Genomic DNA, 17,341 nt, shown 5'->3' with positions numbered 1-17,341 from the left:
GTGGTTTTTGGGCAATATTGTGACCCATGGTATTGGTTTATGATAATATAACAAATTTATGTGCTTATTAATTAAATTTAAATATGTTTATAGAATCATTATTTTAATTTATATGGTAAAATGGATATTAAATTATAGATACTACTTATATGTTATATATTTAAATGATTTTCTTTTATTTAAAAAGTTATTCAAAATTTTGTTAATAAAAACAAATTTACAATATAACAAATTAAATTTTATTATTTTTATTACTTTTAAATGGACACTACGACATATCCTCTAATCTCTAGATTACTTTTATATTGAGTCAAGATGTAAAAATGTTTACATACTTTATTACATCATATGTACATCCCCCATCCCTATATTGGAATGTAGAGAGCCTTTCGGCTCTATCCTTCCAACCTTACTCTGATAGACCATAATGTCCTCTACTGAAATTTGAAACTTAGTAGAGGGAATAAAATCCCAATGAAACAACCACTTCATTATCCCACAAAGAAACAAAGAAACTATTTAGGTTCATCATTTCATTAATAATTATATTTCATTTTAAAAACTCTATATTTAAGGAGTATTTTTTTTTAATTAAATCTCTATGTTTAATTTGAAAAGCCTATAGATTATCTAATTTTAAATTTACTGTCATATATTCAATTAAACAAATTTCAAATTTTTGTTATGCGAACATCCGAGATTATCGGGCATCACTGATTCGGTAGCATAATTAGATAAATTATAAATTTCCTTTCACTAACTAGAGAGAAGAACTCAACTAAAAGGTCTTTGTATGACCTGATGAATCAAGCCGTGATCCTCAAAATGTAGCTCTTTATCAGAATAATAAAATGATTTTGGACAAATATATTTGTATCCCTGTGGAAAGGCAGATTATATGGTACTCAGTTTATAATAAAAAATATTGACTTGTGAAAATTTTCAATCAATCTATAAAATTCATTAAAGTTAAAAAAAATATTAAATTGAATTTTTAGAAATTAAAAAATAATTTTTAAATTTAAAGTTTTATTTTTTAATTGGATGATATCAATGAAATGGTTAATTTTTATGGGGTTTTATTAGATTTATCAAAATTTAAATTTATTTTAAAAAATAAAAATAAAATAAATGCTCTATAGCAAACAAGTGTGCTAAAATTACACTTATCAAATCTTAAAATTTACAACTATCATAAAAATATATATATCAACTCTTAATATTTATGAAATATTTTATTAGTGGAATAACTATCACACACTCTTCACACTACATCAAATCTAGTAATTAAAAAGTCTATTAAATTTTTGAAAAAAATAATTATTAAACTGCATATTTCTATTTTCTTATTGGCTCCTCTTCACACTACATCAAATCTAGTAATTAAAAAGTCTATTAAATTTTTGATAAAAAATAATTATTAAACTGCATATTTCTATTTTCTTATTGGCTCATATAGATGAAATGACTAATTTTATGGGGTTATAAATATAATTTGTCAAAAAAATTTATTAAAAAAAAAATTCGCCACCAAATGCCATAATAGTACACATATCAAAATCTCAATATTTATGAAAAGAATTCCACACATCAAATCTCAATATTTATAAGTATTTCATTATTTATAAAAATAAAATAAAAAATTTATATTCATTTCTAAGTAAGTGTGTTAAATTCATGTTTGACTTTTAATTAATGTGTAACTTAAAATAATTTACAAAGTTTGGTTAAGTTTTTGAAATTTTTTAACAATCACATTTGATTTTATAATATTTTTTTGATAGTTATATATATATATATATGTTTGTGTGACAGAGAGAGAAAGAGAAATTACTTTATATATAGATTCACTTTTGTATATATATATGTACTTTACTTAATATAAGAAAAACATCTAAAATTATGTCATTACTTAAATACAATATTCCTAACTTATAATGGGAAATATTTAACAAAATCTCTTTTAAGTCTTACTACTACGACTCCAATATTATTGGAACAAGTACAAAAAATCCAACAAACACATTTGTGATTTTCGATCACTTCCTATATCAATATAAAGATATTTTTGAAAATGCAATCTAAGTTTTTGCTCATATTTCTAATTGGAACCGTCTCAATTTTACATTTATTGTCTATCTAATCTATTAATAACTTAAAGTCTCTCAATACTTATACATATTTTTCTATTTTTTTCATAAAAATATAAAATGCCTTAAACTTAACTCTTCATTTACTAACAACATATTTCAAAACAATATAATATATTGATAAGAAAAAACAATGTCTCTTCCATTATAAATCTTTATACCCTAAGTCAACGTGCCTTTTCATAATTAATTATGTTTCTTGTAATATTATATATTGTTTTTCTCTCAAACATTTGTACCTATTTATGTTTCCTGTAATATTATATATTGTTTTTCTCTCAAACATTTGTACCTACCTTTAATAGCTAGCTTGATTTTATGATATTAAATATTTTTATTTCAAACATTTTTAACTAGCTAACTTGATTTTATGGGCAACTTGTATAGGAGTCATATAAAGCCTTGAAATATCAAGTTGTGAAATAATGCAAGGTAAAGACTTAAAATCATTTGTAGATGTATTAGTTATTTAAGAATATAGACAACAAACAAAAGTCAATTGATGCCATTTGTTGTGTAAATTTTTGCTATAAATGATTTTAATGCAAAATGAAAACTTTATTGTTTTAACTAAACACTGCTAATCTTAACTTTGTGAATTCAACTATAAAAATCTCCTTACTTAAAAATTTTAACAATTTTATTTGTTTTTAATATTTTTAAAATTTGTTTTAATATTCTAAAATAGAAACCTAAATTCAAAAATTAAAAAATCTAAACTATTATAATGTGGCTTACAAAATAAAACCCTTACCGCCCATCAATTTTACTAATTTTTTTTTTTTAAATAAGAAATTTTTATAATTTTACTATCCATTACTTTTACATAAAAACACAAATATTAAATAAGAACACTGGATATTAAATTTGTAATTATTAAAAAAATATTAAAATATTAATCACCTTATTTTACCTGTAAGTGTGCTTTAAAAGTATTTGGTACTCATATGAGTTTCAATAGCCAATTATTCCATGGCCCTCTTCATCTCGTTTTGGATTAAACTTTCAACCATAAAGGGTTTCAGCTTGCATCAACGAAACCAAACAGAACAATTTCCTACGGATGACACACGTTCAATTTGTTGTCCATCCATTTGACAATGAATAAAACCCAAAGCAGAGTAGATTCCCGTCGCGCCCGCAAACTAGTCGAAGAATTGAACATTGGGTTTTATCATATTTCAAATAATTAATATTTATATTAAGATAAGCTAAATGGTGGACCATTGACGTGCATATTCTTTTAAATTAAAATCCAAGTCGGCAGGTGGAAGAGCTTTTACCAAAACTTTATTGGTATTGATGATTTAATAATTTTTTTAATATTTAAACTTCAAACTTCAAAGATTTCCCTTAATACAATAAAATTTTCTATAACATTTTAAAATTGAAATAAACCTATTTTAAATTTTTTAATAATATAAATATATTTTAAATTTTTTAATTAATATAAATATATCTTAAAATTTTCAATAGTATTATATATTTCATAATTTTTAGTTATTATCAAAATGAGACTTTCTCTTTGAAAATGACCATATTATATTTTAAAATTTTTAATTATTATCAAAATGAGACAATCTCTTTGAAAATGAGAATATTAATGTGATGTGAATTTTAAAAACTTTATATAAATAAACTTCAAAAATATTGGTCACTACTATTAAAGTTATATGATGTTTTTAAAAATCATACATTTAATTTTTAAATAAAATAAAATATCTACACTCCAATAAAATAAATAATCAAAATTTATAATGGATTAGTACACTGCAACTAAAAAATTATATAATCCTAAACACTTATATTTAAGTTATATAATCTTTTTAAAAATAAAAAATTTAATTTTAAATAAAATAAAATATAAATTTAATTTTTAAATTAAATAAAATTATATTTATTTTTATTTTTATTATCATAATTATTTATTTAATCTTTGTAAATATTAGGACACGCCTCAATATACCTAATGTAATAACAATAGTCAATTCAAAATCCATTGTAGTTTTTTAAAACTAGAGCAAGTCCGTGGACCGAGCATAGGACCGAGCATAGTTCCAAGAGGTCAACTAAATCTCACGGTCTAGGTCTATGTTCGATCCAGAGTGCACTTACTCCCTTTTCCTCTCAAATTACCATTTCCACGTACTTTCTTTGAATTTTCTTTAAACACACATTTTTATTTCATCTTTATTATTAAAATATTTAATTATATTAATACTGTACTTAATCGTTCATTTGATATTTTATTTCATCCACGGCTTTAACTTCTATATAATTTCGTTGTAACCGCCATATTTTAACAGCGATCAGTCTCCATATTATTTAATCTGATTAGATTACTTAACGACCCGAGTATAGCCACTGATTTGTATTTAGGTAGAGTTATGTGGGGCGGGGCGGGGCGGGGTAGGTTAAGGAGAGGTTGCCGTGTTTGACTGCAATGCAGAGAAGAATCGAATCCTAAATCATTGTCACGCACGGCAAACAAACAAAACAACCACGATCGAGGAAAGTAAGGGGCCCATGGATTCGCCATCGGAAGCTGCCCACCAAAAGCCCAGCCGAAGTGGTGAGAGTTATCCGATGGCGGACTTATCCGACGAAGATGTTTCAACCGTTGCAGAGGTGACGCGCGTGACATTTGAATGTGCGAATATTGATGCGCGAGAGAGGCCATCGATGTATGAAGTGTACAAGTGTCTGCTGAAGATTGGCGAGGGGTATACTACCATCTCAGACGACGACGAGGGAGTCTCCCTCCTAATGGCATCATCCGGTTGATGGCGATGTCGTTTACAGAAAAAAGTGTTTAATAGATGTAATGTTTAATAAATGTTTTTGACTATGATTTTGAAAATATAAAATTACATAATTAATTTTCGTTGTCCAATAATTTTATTATTTAAATTAAATTTAATGTATTGACAAAACGTAATGGATCACCTAAAAATACACATGGTAATATTATTAATGTGAGGCATGTTATTGTTAAAACTATTAATGTGAAGCGTGTTATTGTTAAAACAGATTGTTTTTTGTTGGGAAATTATGGAAATTTTGGTAAAATTTTAATAAAATGTGGTAGGGATTTTTGTAAATCTAAGTTATAGTTGTTACATTTCAGATACTTCAGAGATTTTTGATGGTGACAAAATATATTTCCATCATCAAAAACATGTTTCAAACACTATTATTGCAAGATTTTTTGAATTTTTTTGCCCAAATTCCACCACTTTTAACGGTCCCAACAATTCCTCCCACCAATTTCTTCTATCAAAACTTGATATTACTTTTCCTCCGCAACAATTTCTTCTATCAAAACTTGATGTTACTTTTCCTCCACACCAATTTCTTCTATCAAAACTTGATGTTACTTGTTAAATTAAATAGTCTTACCTAGAATGATACATAAGTTTGAACCTAAGTGAAAAGTTTTCCTCCTAAAGGTGGTTGATGGATTCACCATGTGAGGAAATTTTTCAAATTTCAATCTGAAATTTTATTGAACAAGGTCATATAGCTAGCCGCTTAGCTTAATTATTGAATTTTGACTACCTTTGAGCAAGGGCTACATTGTAGATACTCTTGCTTAGCTAATATAGTTAAATTAGAGTGAAAAACAATGAAGACATACATAAATAGAATGAATAGATAAACAAAGTGTTTTTCAGTAGCCATACAATACTGCAAATGACCTCATATTTATAGTCTCTCAAAGTTGGAATTAAAATACTAGAGCCATACTTCCAAACCAAAAAATGTTTCTACCTTATTACAGTAAGAGAATATTGAAAAAATGATAAAAATAGGTTGTTATGTTGCATTGGAAATAGGCTAACTAACATATATATATATATATATATATATATATATATAATCTCATCAAATTCTATTTTTACACAATATTGCATTTATTTGAATACATTCAAATATGCAAAAATCACAAATATATGTGAATATACTAAACATGAACGACAAATATATGTTTTACACAAGCGAAATGAACACTCAAGAAGAAATTTTTATCGAGCACAATAAACGAACTAATAAATTAAGAAGATGTATCGAGCACAATAAACGAACTAATAAATTAAGAAGATGTTGAAGTTATAATGCTTTCTGTAATAAAGGCACAATTACAATATTAATTTTAGGTGATATAATTTTTAATAAACTTGTGATTATTGTTTATTTTAAGATAATAATTTTTATTTCATTTTAGGCAAAATTGGCTAGTACAATTTCTTTTTTTCAGAAGAAAAAAACCAGGATAGATTTATATTAAGAAAATATAAAAAGTCTTTTGTACATAAAACAGATGAAAGAGCTATGAAGAACCCCCCACAAATTGCTGAGTAACAATAGACAGATAGTTCACAACACCTGTGACTGAAAACATAGAAAAACATAAGACTGATGAAAGAGCTTTATGAAAAAGCCCCCCACTATTGCTTGTTAACAAAAGACAGATAGATCTATCAACCAGTGACCCCACCAGGAAAAAGCCATGAAGCACAACTATATAGCCCGCTTGTCCAAAATTGGCACAAATAACAAAACTGGAAGAACTGAACCAAGAAAATAAACCATGAACCACATCTTTTTAGCCCGCTTGTCCAATGATGCCACAGATAACAAAACTGGAAAGAGACAGCCCTCGGCAGAACCATCGATGTCGGAAGATATGCAACCGCAGAGTCAAGGAGCATGAATATTTTGCGAGAGGACGGATTGGTGAGAAGATTCTTGGAAAGCCAGAATCTTATGAAGAACAGCATGTAGAGGATCCTTTGAATCTTGGAAGATATGTGCATTTCGCCAGATCCACAAAAACCAACAGGTTATAATAAACAGCGACCTCCAGGATGGGGACTGCCTACTCCACCATAAAAAAGCATCCTGAACAGAAGAAAAAATCATGTAAGGAAACCCGAACTGTAATGACAAATCATACCAGATTTTAAGGGTCGAGGCGCATTGAAAGAACATATGCAGATTTGATTCCACATCGTTGAGGCACATGGGACACCTGCTCGGCCCCTGCCAATTCTTTCTCTGAAGGACTTCCCAAGAAAGATTTTTATTCCAATATAACAGCCAGGAAAAGATGATCATTTTGAGAGGACATGAAGCCTTCCAGAAGCGGGAAGGGAACAGCGGAAAAGAACCCCCACCCGTGACAGAGATCAGATCGGCGTATATGAGCTTCACGCTTGCAGGCTGATTGGATCTACTAATACACCAAACGAGAAGGTCTTTTGTGCCCGATCGCTTGATACCAAGGTTGCTGAGACTAGCTTTAGCCGAATTCCATAGTGGGACCATCGGAGGAGGCAGATGCAATTCCTCCCCTTCTTTCCACACCGGAAAAGATCCAGACCACTCCTTTATCAGTCTATCCCATGTAAAATATCCCATCCTGTGAAGATAGAGGACCAGCGGCAGAGGAAAAGAGAAATTCCGAGCACATGAACAGGAATCATAACCAATGAACATACAAGAGCCTGAGAAGAGATTCCAGCTTAAATACTCCATAAATAAATGCTGAACTTTCCTGAGGCTCTGCCAAATCGAGGATCCACTCCTAATACCAATGGACTTCCTCCTGTACCAGTATTCGATGCCCCTTCCTCTTAGATATTTACCTTTTATGATTCTGCTCCACGGCCCATCACCGAACAAGCCACGATGGAGAGACTTACATAGGAGAGCATTACCAAAGATGCGCAGGTTGAGAAGACCCCATCCACCAGCAGATTTCGGTTTTGATATAGCCGCTAACTTAACCAGATGCAATTTGTTCTGAACTGCGCATCCACCCCAAAGAAAATTTGCAATCAGCCTGTTCATGTGATTAATGGTGCTTGAAGGGAGATAAAAGATATGCGCCCAATAAACAGAGAGCTGAGACAGAACAACCTGGACAAGAACAAATCTGCCAGCCAAAGAAAGAAGTTTATACTCCCATCTTGAGATCCTTTTATAGAATCGATCCAAGAGCCATAACCAGTCAGATTTTGCGTTTCCTTTAGCCTTTAAAGAAAATCCCAAGTATTTGAAGCCTTGCGATATAGAAACAGGAACAATACTCAACAGCTCAGCTATCCAAAGAACTAAGTCCATATTTGAATCATTATGATATAAGAAGGACTTTCCCCTGTTTATAAACAGACCAGTGGCTTTCTGAAAATTTATAAGAATATCATTAATGCATAACCAAGAAGCCTTGCAGAGCATAGCCAAGATAAGGACGTCATCCACGAAGAGATTATGTGAAAGGGAGACCTGCTTGCAAATCTTAACCGGGCGGCATCGCTTCTCCGCTACTGCTTTATTCAACTGCAAGCTGAGACAATTCATGACCAGAATAAAGAGTAATGGGGACAGGGGACAACCCTGTCGAAGACCTCTCTCCGCCTGAAAAAAAGGAGAGGGGATTCCATTAACAATCACTGAGTATTTAACATTTTCAACACAGCTCATAACCCAGTTAATACTTGGGGACTTTAGTCCAGTTTTCGCCAGCAGGATTCTTAAAAAACCCCAATCCACGCAATCATATGCTTTTTGCAAATCAATCTTGAGGATGGCCGCGTCCGTATTCTTAGACTGCATTGAGAATAAAGCTTCTTGTGTCATGGCGACCGCATCCAAGATAAATCGGCCCTTTAAGAAGGCATGCTGATCCCTCGAGATAAAGGCATTTAGAGCAGGCTTCAATCTTTCTGCGATGATTTTAGAGGATAATTTAAACAAGATGTTGCAGAGCGAGATAGGCCTGAAATCATGGAAAGTTTCAGCCCTGTACTTCTTTGGAATCAGAGCAATAAAAGTTGAAGAGGTGGCAGAATGTATGCTTCCCGACATCCTAGAGGCGTCAATCATCCGTAACAAGTCCATTTTAATAAGATCAAAGAAATGGGAGAAGAATTCGATTGGCCACCCGTCCGGTCCCGGACTTTTATCCTTTTTAAAAGACTTGATGGCGCTCAAGAGCTCTTCCTCGGATATTGGCTTTATAAACTCATCATTTGCAGCATCATCAAACATTTCCGGAACCAGTTCTATACCCCACATGGCGTCTTGAAAGAGGACCTCCCTTCTTTTAAACTGGGTTTGAAAAAATCTCACGGCCTCCCTTGTGATCTCCTCCTGAGATATGAGTATATTTCCCATTTCGTCTTTTATGCTCCAGATCGTGTTCATTTCTCTCCTTGCATTTGCAAACTTATGGAAGAATCTCGTATTCCTGTCTCCTTCTTTGAGCCAAATGGCTCTGCTCTTGAGACGCCAAGTTGCCTCCTCCTTTTGCAAGATCAATTGTTTCTTTTTCTCCAAATTCCTTATCATAATTTTCCTTTCAAAAGTTTGACTGTTGGGATCGGCTGAAAGTGAAAGAGATTCCAGCTCCCTTCGTGTAATTTCCAGCTCATATTTATCCAGTCTCCTCCTATGATTTTGCCAATCTTTCGTCACGACCCGCAGACTATCCATCTTTACACGGAAAGGCATATAAGGCGCCATTGCGGATTCATGGATGGATTTCCATTTGCTGGAAATTAATTCATTAAAGGATGGATCAGCCAAATGTATCCTATTAAATTTAAAGGGATATCCGAGCCTGATGACATTTTCGCGCCATTTTAAGAGAATGGGTCTATGGTCTGAAGTGTGATCACTTCCAATTGATAAGACTGGCATTCCCATATTCCCAATAATGCCGACATGCAGAATGACTCTATCAATTCTCTTAGCTATGTACGCCTGCCCGGTCCTGCTATTGTCCCATGTTGGACTCATTTTTTCCGGAACGATGTCAACCAGATCCCTGTTCAGCAATTCTTTTCTGATTCTGTCAGCCATTGAATCAATTTTCCTGCAATTACCCCAACAGTCGTCAGAGCTCAGAGCTAGATTGAAATCGCCAGCCATCAGGAGAGAGTCAATCTCAAGAATATGAGAATCAAAAAGCCTTTCCCAGAATGAAAGTCTGTTTTTATAAGGAGCGTAGACATTCAGCATGTTAAAAACAAAAGCTCGACCCCTGAGAGATGCTGTTATTAGTATTCCTGCACTGCATTTATAAGCTACTGCCCTTATCCAGGCTGGATCCCACATAACAACAAGACCACCAGACTGACCATTTGCCTCAGTGGCAACCATATACCATTTCGGAAACATTCTCCTAAAATATGCAATCGACACATAGCTGGGATGCATGGTTTCTTGGATAAAAATGACCTTTGGATGTGCTCTGGTGAAAATATCTTTTAGCGCATTAAATTTTGGGGCTGCGCCTAAGCCCCTGATATTCATTGAGATAAGAAAGGTCATTTTGATGAGTCTCCAGCCATGTATGCTCTAAGAGGCTGAAACTCAGATGACTCCAAGACAGGAACTTCCACTAATGATAGATTCCTCACTCCTTGCGATGTGACTACAGATCTTCCCCTAAAATGGCGGCTGCCCCCTTTAGACTTCTTCCTGACCGTTATATTTTTGGCGGAATTTGGGCTGATGGTAGGAATGGGCGAGCTGATAGGTTTATGAATGGTCAGAGGTTCAAGATCCAGAGATGTCCTTTTAAGGAGGAAATCAATGTCACTATCAGGATTATTGACAGGGGATTCAGAGAGCGTATCTTCCAAACAGGGCATGTGACTGTGATCAATTCCATGTGATTGAATTGGCTTCTTCCCTTTTATGTCAGCAGGGTGAGCTTTGACTGGAGACGGAGAGGAGGAGGATATCGGTATAGGGAGAGAGCCAATAACAAAATCCCTCTGATTCATATCTGGGGGAGATGGGACAGGGATATCCTCACGGGGCTCCGGAATATGAGCAGTTATATGAGGCGAAGAGATAACATCAGCTCGACCAGGAGGATCTTGTAAGGAACAGCAGAGATCAGGCTGAGGTTGAGGATCATGGTCAGAGAGATTAAGGTTCTTATTTGAAGCATTTCGATCCTTCCGTAGAGAAGACAACCGTACCTCCAAGGACTCCCGAGAAGGCTCAGATTCTGATATCCTGTCTCGATTGAAAGATGATTTCTTGTTCCTTCTGGAGAAACGATGACTGCAATTTTTGATCAAGTGTCCCGTTTTATGACAACTGGAGCACCTGAAAGGAATGCCCCAAAAGTCTAACCTTTGATGGATATTAGAGCTACCCCATAGTATCTCCAAATGATCCGGATATCCACCTTTAAACGGCTTCTCTATTAAGATCCAGGCTATTCGCTTGTCTTTCTCCCCTCTGCACCAGGGATCTACATACACAAACTTACCAATCGAATTACCTATCATAGAAAGGGTTTCCTCTGACCATAGTTCTAGCGGCAGGTTCGGGAGTTTCACCCATATCAAGCTGTTTGATGGGGTGTTCTTTAATGGGTCGAAACCAGTGTACCAGCGAGAGAGAGCCAGGAAACTTCTTCCAGAAACCCAGGGGTTATTAAGAACCAGCTCAAGGTCGGCTGCTTTTAGGAAATGGAATGAGTACCATTCCTTCATGAGCCGAGAGATAATAGGAGTATACCCTAGCAAGGGAGACCATTTGTCCGACAACCATTTTCTCATATCCAGATCGTCCATTTCGGGGAATTGCCACTTTCCCACCAGAGCAAGATTCTTCAGGCTGTCGATTCTTTCAGATAGGGTGGCACCGTCTACAGAGACAGCTTTCGGAGGAGGGGCTGTCTTAACAGGATGCTTGGATTTGTTGAATAGACGAGAGGGGGAGCCAACTTTTCTGAAGGAGTTCTTATTAGACCGGTGCGATTCGATACAGGTTGGATTAATTATCATTTCTTCCACCGTTGCTTGCCAGCCTGTAAGGGAAGAGGCTTTTTCCCGCGCCTCCTCAGCTTGGATGGCAGCCTGTACAAGTGCCCTCGTGGCAAATGAGTCAGACTCATCCACCATCATAAAGTATGATATGACTCAGCCTGACCAACGACGGCGCTATGGGATCACCCACCCCAGCACCAGTACAGGCGCAATCCTATCCGATATCTTTCAGAACAGACCCCCAAAAAGAGTAAAGCCCAGAGAAATAAGGAAATTAAATGAGCCCGATCAGGAAAGATCAAGTCCGTGGATCCGATCCAGAGAAAAGTACACAGAAAGATAGGAGGACTTAATGAGGATCGACGAGATGTGGCGCAATTTGCAAGTAAGAAAACTCCAGAAAGGAAAATGGGGGCGGTTCAGCTGTCAGTCTAGGGAGAATAACCTTAAGAAATGACAGTACAGGACAGAAAAACCATACCATATTCAATGAGGACAGGTATACTTATCAGGAAAAAAAGTACCAGAGCAAGCTGTGATAGACAGAGACTGAAATCTGTCCGAGAAATTTGAATTTTTCAGGTCATCGGAAAAGATAGGAGACTCTAATCCAGAGAGGTTTTCCGACCATTAGATTTAAACCAGCTCTTGACAGAGGAAACGAAGATTGGAACTCTATGCCAAAGGATAGTTTTGGCAGTCAATACAACAGCAGATGAGTTGAAAAACACACCACCAGTTCCCTATTCTAATGCGAAAATCAGAGCAGGGACTGTAAAAAACTATGGAATTCTTTATCTTACTAAAAATTGACTTCAGCATTTCTAAATCAAGATCACTAAAAGGCCTATTTCAGCTCCATATATATGAACCAGCATTCAGAACCAGAGCCTGAATACGCAATACCATATAAATGTTAACCTAAAACCTGATATTACATTAAGCAAGAGAAGAGAAAAGAAAAACTGACCTCACTGGAGCAATTACCGGAGCAGCAGGAGAGAGCGACCTTGATCATTCCAGAGAGAAAACTTATCGAAGAATAGGAGAAACCCATAAAAAGCAACCCAGATTTACAGAAACCAGAGATAACAGATCCCAGAAGCAGTCCAGGTTGAAACAGCCAAAAGCCGCAAGGCCCCGGATGTGAAGAAAACACGGGACGATGTACCAAAGGAATATTTATGTGCTCAGGGAGCAACGTAAAACCATCTAACCCCGCTCCAGGTGTCCATGCATGTATTGAAAACTTGTAGGAGACTATAGATAGGTGTCTGAAAGCTGACACCCACCCAAAACTCTTAAGCCAATCATCTGTAAGATTAACTGAAAGTGCATGCAGGAAAAACGCAAGGTGGCTAACGCTTGTGAGAAGTCTTGCGAGCCAAGTCAAACTCCCGCCAGATGCCTAGCCATAACGAGTGTCCAGATGCCTAAAGGCTACTGTAAATGCATGCAGGGAACCCCGTCGAAAACAGAAGGTGGCGGAAGCTTGTAGACAGTCTTATGGCCAGAAAATTGACCGCATAAACTCCCGACAGAAGCCCAACCACGACGAGTGTCCAAGCACCTGAAAGGGACTGTGTACAGGTGTCTAAATCTCTCTGGAAAGACGCATGCTCTCCCGCGCTCCGGCTGCTCCTCCCCAAGAACCAACTCCCGCTGGATTTAACTCCCTAGTACAATTTCACCATCACTTACATAACTAGATTCCAATATATTGTAAAAAAATATAAAAAAATTACATTTGCATTAATCACCTTATGACCTTTCAAAATGAATAGAGTATTTGACAAAATATTAAAAATATCATTTAAACAATATAAAATAAAAATTTAACTAGCCATTATCTCATTGACTTTGAAAAAAATATTGTTAAAATCTAGATTAAAAATTATGTTATCTAAGCAATGTAAAATAATAATTTAGCCAACCATTACATTATTTAATTCCCTGCATATTTATCAAAGTGGAACGTTTCATTCACTAAAACAATTTGGAGAAATTCTTTAAAATATAATTTAAATCATACTTCCATATATTTCAAAGTGAAACATTGCATTCAATAGAAGAATTTGGGGAATTTCTTTTAAATGTAATTTAAATAATGTATAATAGCAATTTTGTCCACAATTAGTTATATTTAAAAGATTTTTTTTCTTATCTATAACTTTTGAATCACAATATTTCATTTTGTGACAATTTGGTGGGAATTCTATCAAGTTAGTGGGATTTCCATCAATGGATTTTGAGTCTAGTCCACAAGTATGTTGACTAAATTTGTCATTGTTTTAATTAAAGATAGCATTGAGGTTAGTCTATGATCTCAAGCATTTAGCAATAAAGATTCTTGGATGAAAAATATAAATGAGTAGAATTGAAAGTGAGATTTTAGGATCAAAATTAAAATGTGATTAATAATGAATTAGTATAAATATATTAGGAAATGTGGTTAATAAATGTAGTTAATATATATTAATTGATATCATTTTATATGGTGTAGTTTATTATTTTATATGACGTGATATGTTATTTGATAGTTTATATGGTAATTTTATAATTATATTACTTTAAAAATTAAAATTGAATATAATTTTTTTTTGTAAGATTAGTAGGATTACGTCTTCAATATGTCAAATAACCGATGACTTCACATCAAGGAGTGCCTAAAGAGAGCACTCAATCACCCTCCATCCAAAAACCCGTGGACAAATTGAATACAAATTAAAAAATGCAAAATAATTAACTAAAAATTCAAGAGCACAAAATAACTAAATAAAACAGAATATCTAATATTTTAAATTTCTGAATTAAAAAAATTAATTTCTAAAACATTCATCATAAACTTGATCGGACACTTAACCACATTGCACCTTGTTACTTTTCCTTCTTGTTAACAATGGAAAAAAATTAATTGTTTAAAGAGACTTGTATTGCTTGCTTGAAAAACTTTTGAAACTATTTGTGGCATCATTAATTTACATGCACACTTTCACTGATTTTAGTGTGTTTTGGGCTTAGATTTAATTGGCCAAATTATGAAGCTTTGTCCCGAAAGGTGCAATTAGTTGGCTATGACCTGTTACAAAACATTTTAACATTATTTCCCCGTCTTCCCAAATTGGTGGTATTTTTTAAAAAGCTGGATGACTTTTTGCATAAATTTATTCTACTCAAAATATGAGTGGGCTTGTGGTACTTTTGCAAATAGTGTCATAGTGATTGCAATTAAATTTCACTTCCCCATGTTCAATAAAAAACATATTAAATAAATACAGTATTAAATCTTAATAGAATACATATGCGAGAGAGCTTATAGGGCATATTAACTTGTCGCATCACATGGCAGGCAGGTATTGTACTTAATTAATTTAATTTATTTTATAAATAGATATTGAAGAGTTGTACATTTAATTTGTTATATATATTAAATGTTATATCTATTTTAATTATACCATTATAGATCCATCTTAAATATATATTTAATACAAGGCTAGAAGGATCCAATTTCTTTATCTGCAATTTTTTTTATAAATTGAGATTATTTAAAGGTTTTGTATAAAAAAAAAAAATTAGAATTTGTTTCATGAACAAAATTTCAACATTAATAAGAAATAAACATTATTACACATAATAATGTGACTGATAATTAATTCTACATCTCATTAAAACATACCAAATAAAATATTAATTCAATAAATTTTAAATTGTCAATTTTTTTATTTAAATTTGAAAAAAATTTATTAATAAACTAAAATAATTTAATTAAAACGATGAAAAATAAATACAATTAAATTAACTTCGAGGTGTCAAAAAGCAAATATATCTCGAATTCGGTGTAAGTGTATAAGAATTTGGTTCTGGGAATGAGTGTACCAAAGAATTTATTGTTCTGTTTTTATTTTCAATATAATTACAGTATACCAACTAATTTATTTTCTGGTTTTATTTTCATCTCGGTTTATTCCCAAAGAATTTATTGTTCTGGTTTTATTTTCAATATAATTACAGTATACCAAAGAATTTAGTTTCTAATTTTATTTCCATCTCTATTTATTCGACAGTCTAGTATTCTAGCGAAATTCTCAGCCCCTTGGGAGCTCCTCTGCAGAAATCGTGCCCCTTGGGAGACGCTGTGCAGATGGGTCGAAGCTACCTGAGAACAGTAGATCATTTTCAGTCTGGTTTCTTTCATCTTTTTAGCTTTAACATCATTGATACGCGTGTGGATAAAGCAATTGAAAAAAAAAAAGTACGTGTGGAACATTTTCCATGTCTTTTCCTTTTAATGTAGTGTACTAAAATAATGAGAAGGTTGACAACTCCATTCAAATAAATGACTTATGAGATTATTTAAACGTAAATTACATTCCAAAGGGCCATCTCCTTGAAAGTTGGTGTACTTTTCACAAATAAATAATGAGAAGATTGACAACTCCATTCAAATAAATGATTTATGAGATTATTTAATCGTAAATTACACTCCAAAGGTCCATCTCCGAACTCAATTATTAATCTTTGAAAATGCTGGACTCAATTATTAATCTTCGAAAAGTAATATGCATATTCAAATTATCTGCTTCACAGCTAACTTATGTATACAATATTTTCTTAGCATATTGCCTTATTTATCATTAGGAAGGCATAAGAGCAAAATCATTGGAGTGATGAGAGATCAGGGCTAGACGTTATCTACAAGACATGCATTTACATACTTAAGTACTCATGCATTGGCACATTTGGTAGCATGAGGATGCAACCTTTAAGAGGATAGAAACATATTTTTAGCCATGGGAAATTTATTGTAATGGGTTGGATTCCGTGATATTTAAATATCTAATTTATTTGTAATAGTGTTTTGGTTTTTATATTTTAATGGAAATAAACAATGACTTTTCAGTTTCTTTATTTTTTGCATGTAAAATATCTACGTTAGTTTTGCAATTTTTTTATTCAATCAAACTAATTGGTTTTGTAAAGTTTTATAAGTGTTTTTTTGAATTTTTTATGAATTGGAGTTGTTTTTTCTAACCCTAAAAGTTCATATGGCTAGAAATTTTTTCTCTTAGTTCGGTTTCAAACAAGCAAGATATGATTGTGCACAAGGATTATCTTAGCCTAGAATTGATAATGATTAATTGAATGTAATAAGAGTTGTTAAAAGTAAATGCTTCATAAGATTTCAACACTATTGATCATTTATCTTTTTATCCAAATGCATAACCCAAATAATAAATCAAATTTATCCACAATTTCATATTGATTTACATTTTGTAAAAATTATTTTAATTTAACTTTTTTTATTAAAATAAATTAATAAATCATAAATAATATCTAACAACATCCTTAAATTGAGATAAAATACACCTAAACCTAGAAGCATTCATTTAATTGTAT

The sequence above is a fragment of the Pinus tabuliformis genome, chromosome 6 (genome assembly GCF_031772625.1).
Source record: "Pinus tabuliformis cultivar Carrire ecotype Pingquan chromosome 6, CPIR1, whole genome shotgun sequence".
Taxonomy (NCBI): domain Eukaryota; kingdom Viridiplantae; phylum Streptophyta; class Pinopsida; order Pinales; family Pinaceae; genus Pinus; species Pinus tabuliformis.
The sequence above is the reverse complement of the archived record's forward strand: the minus strand, read 5'-3'. Positions refer to the sequence as shown.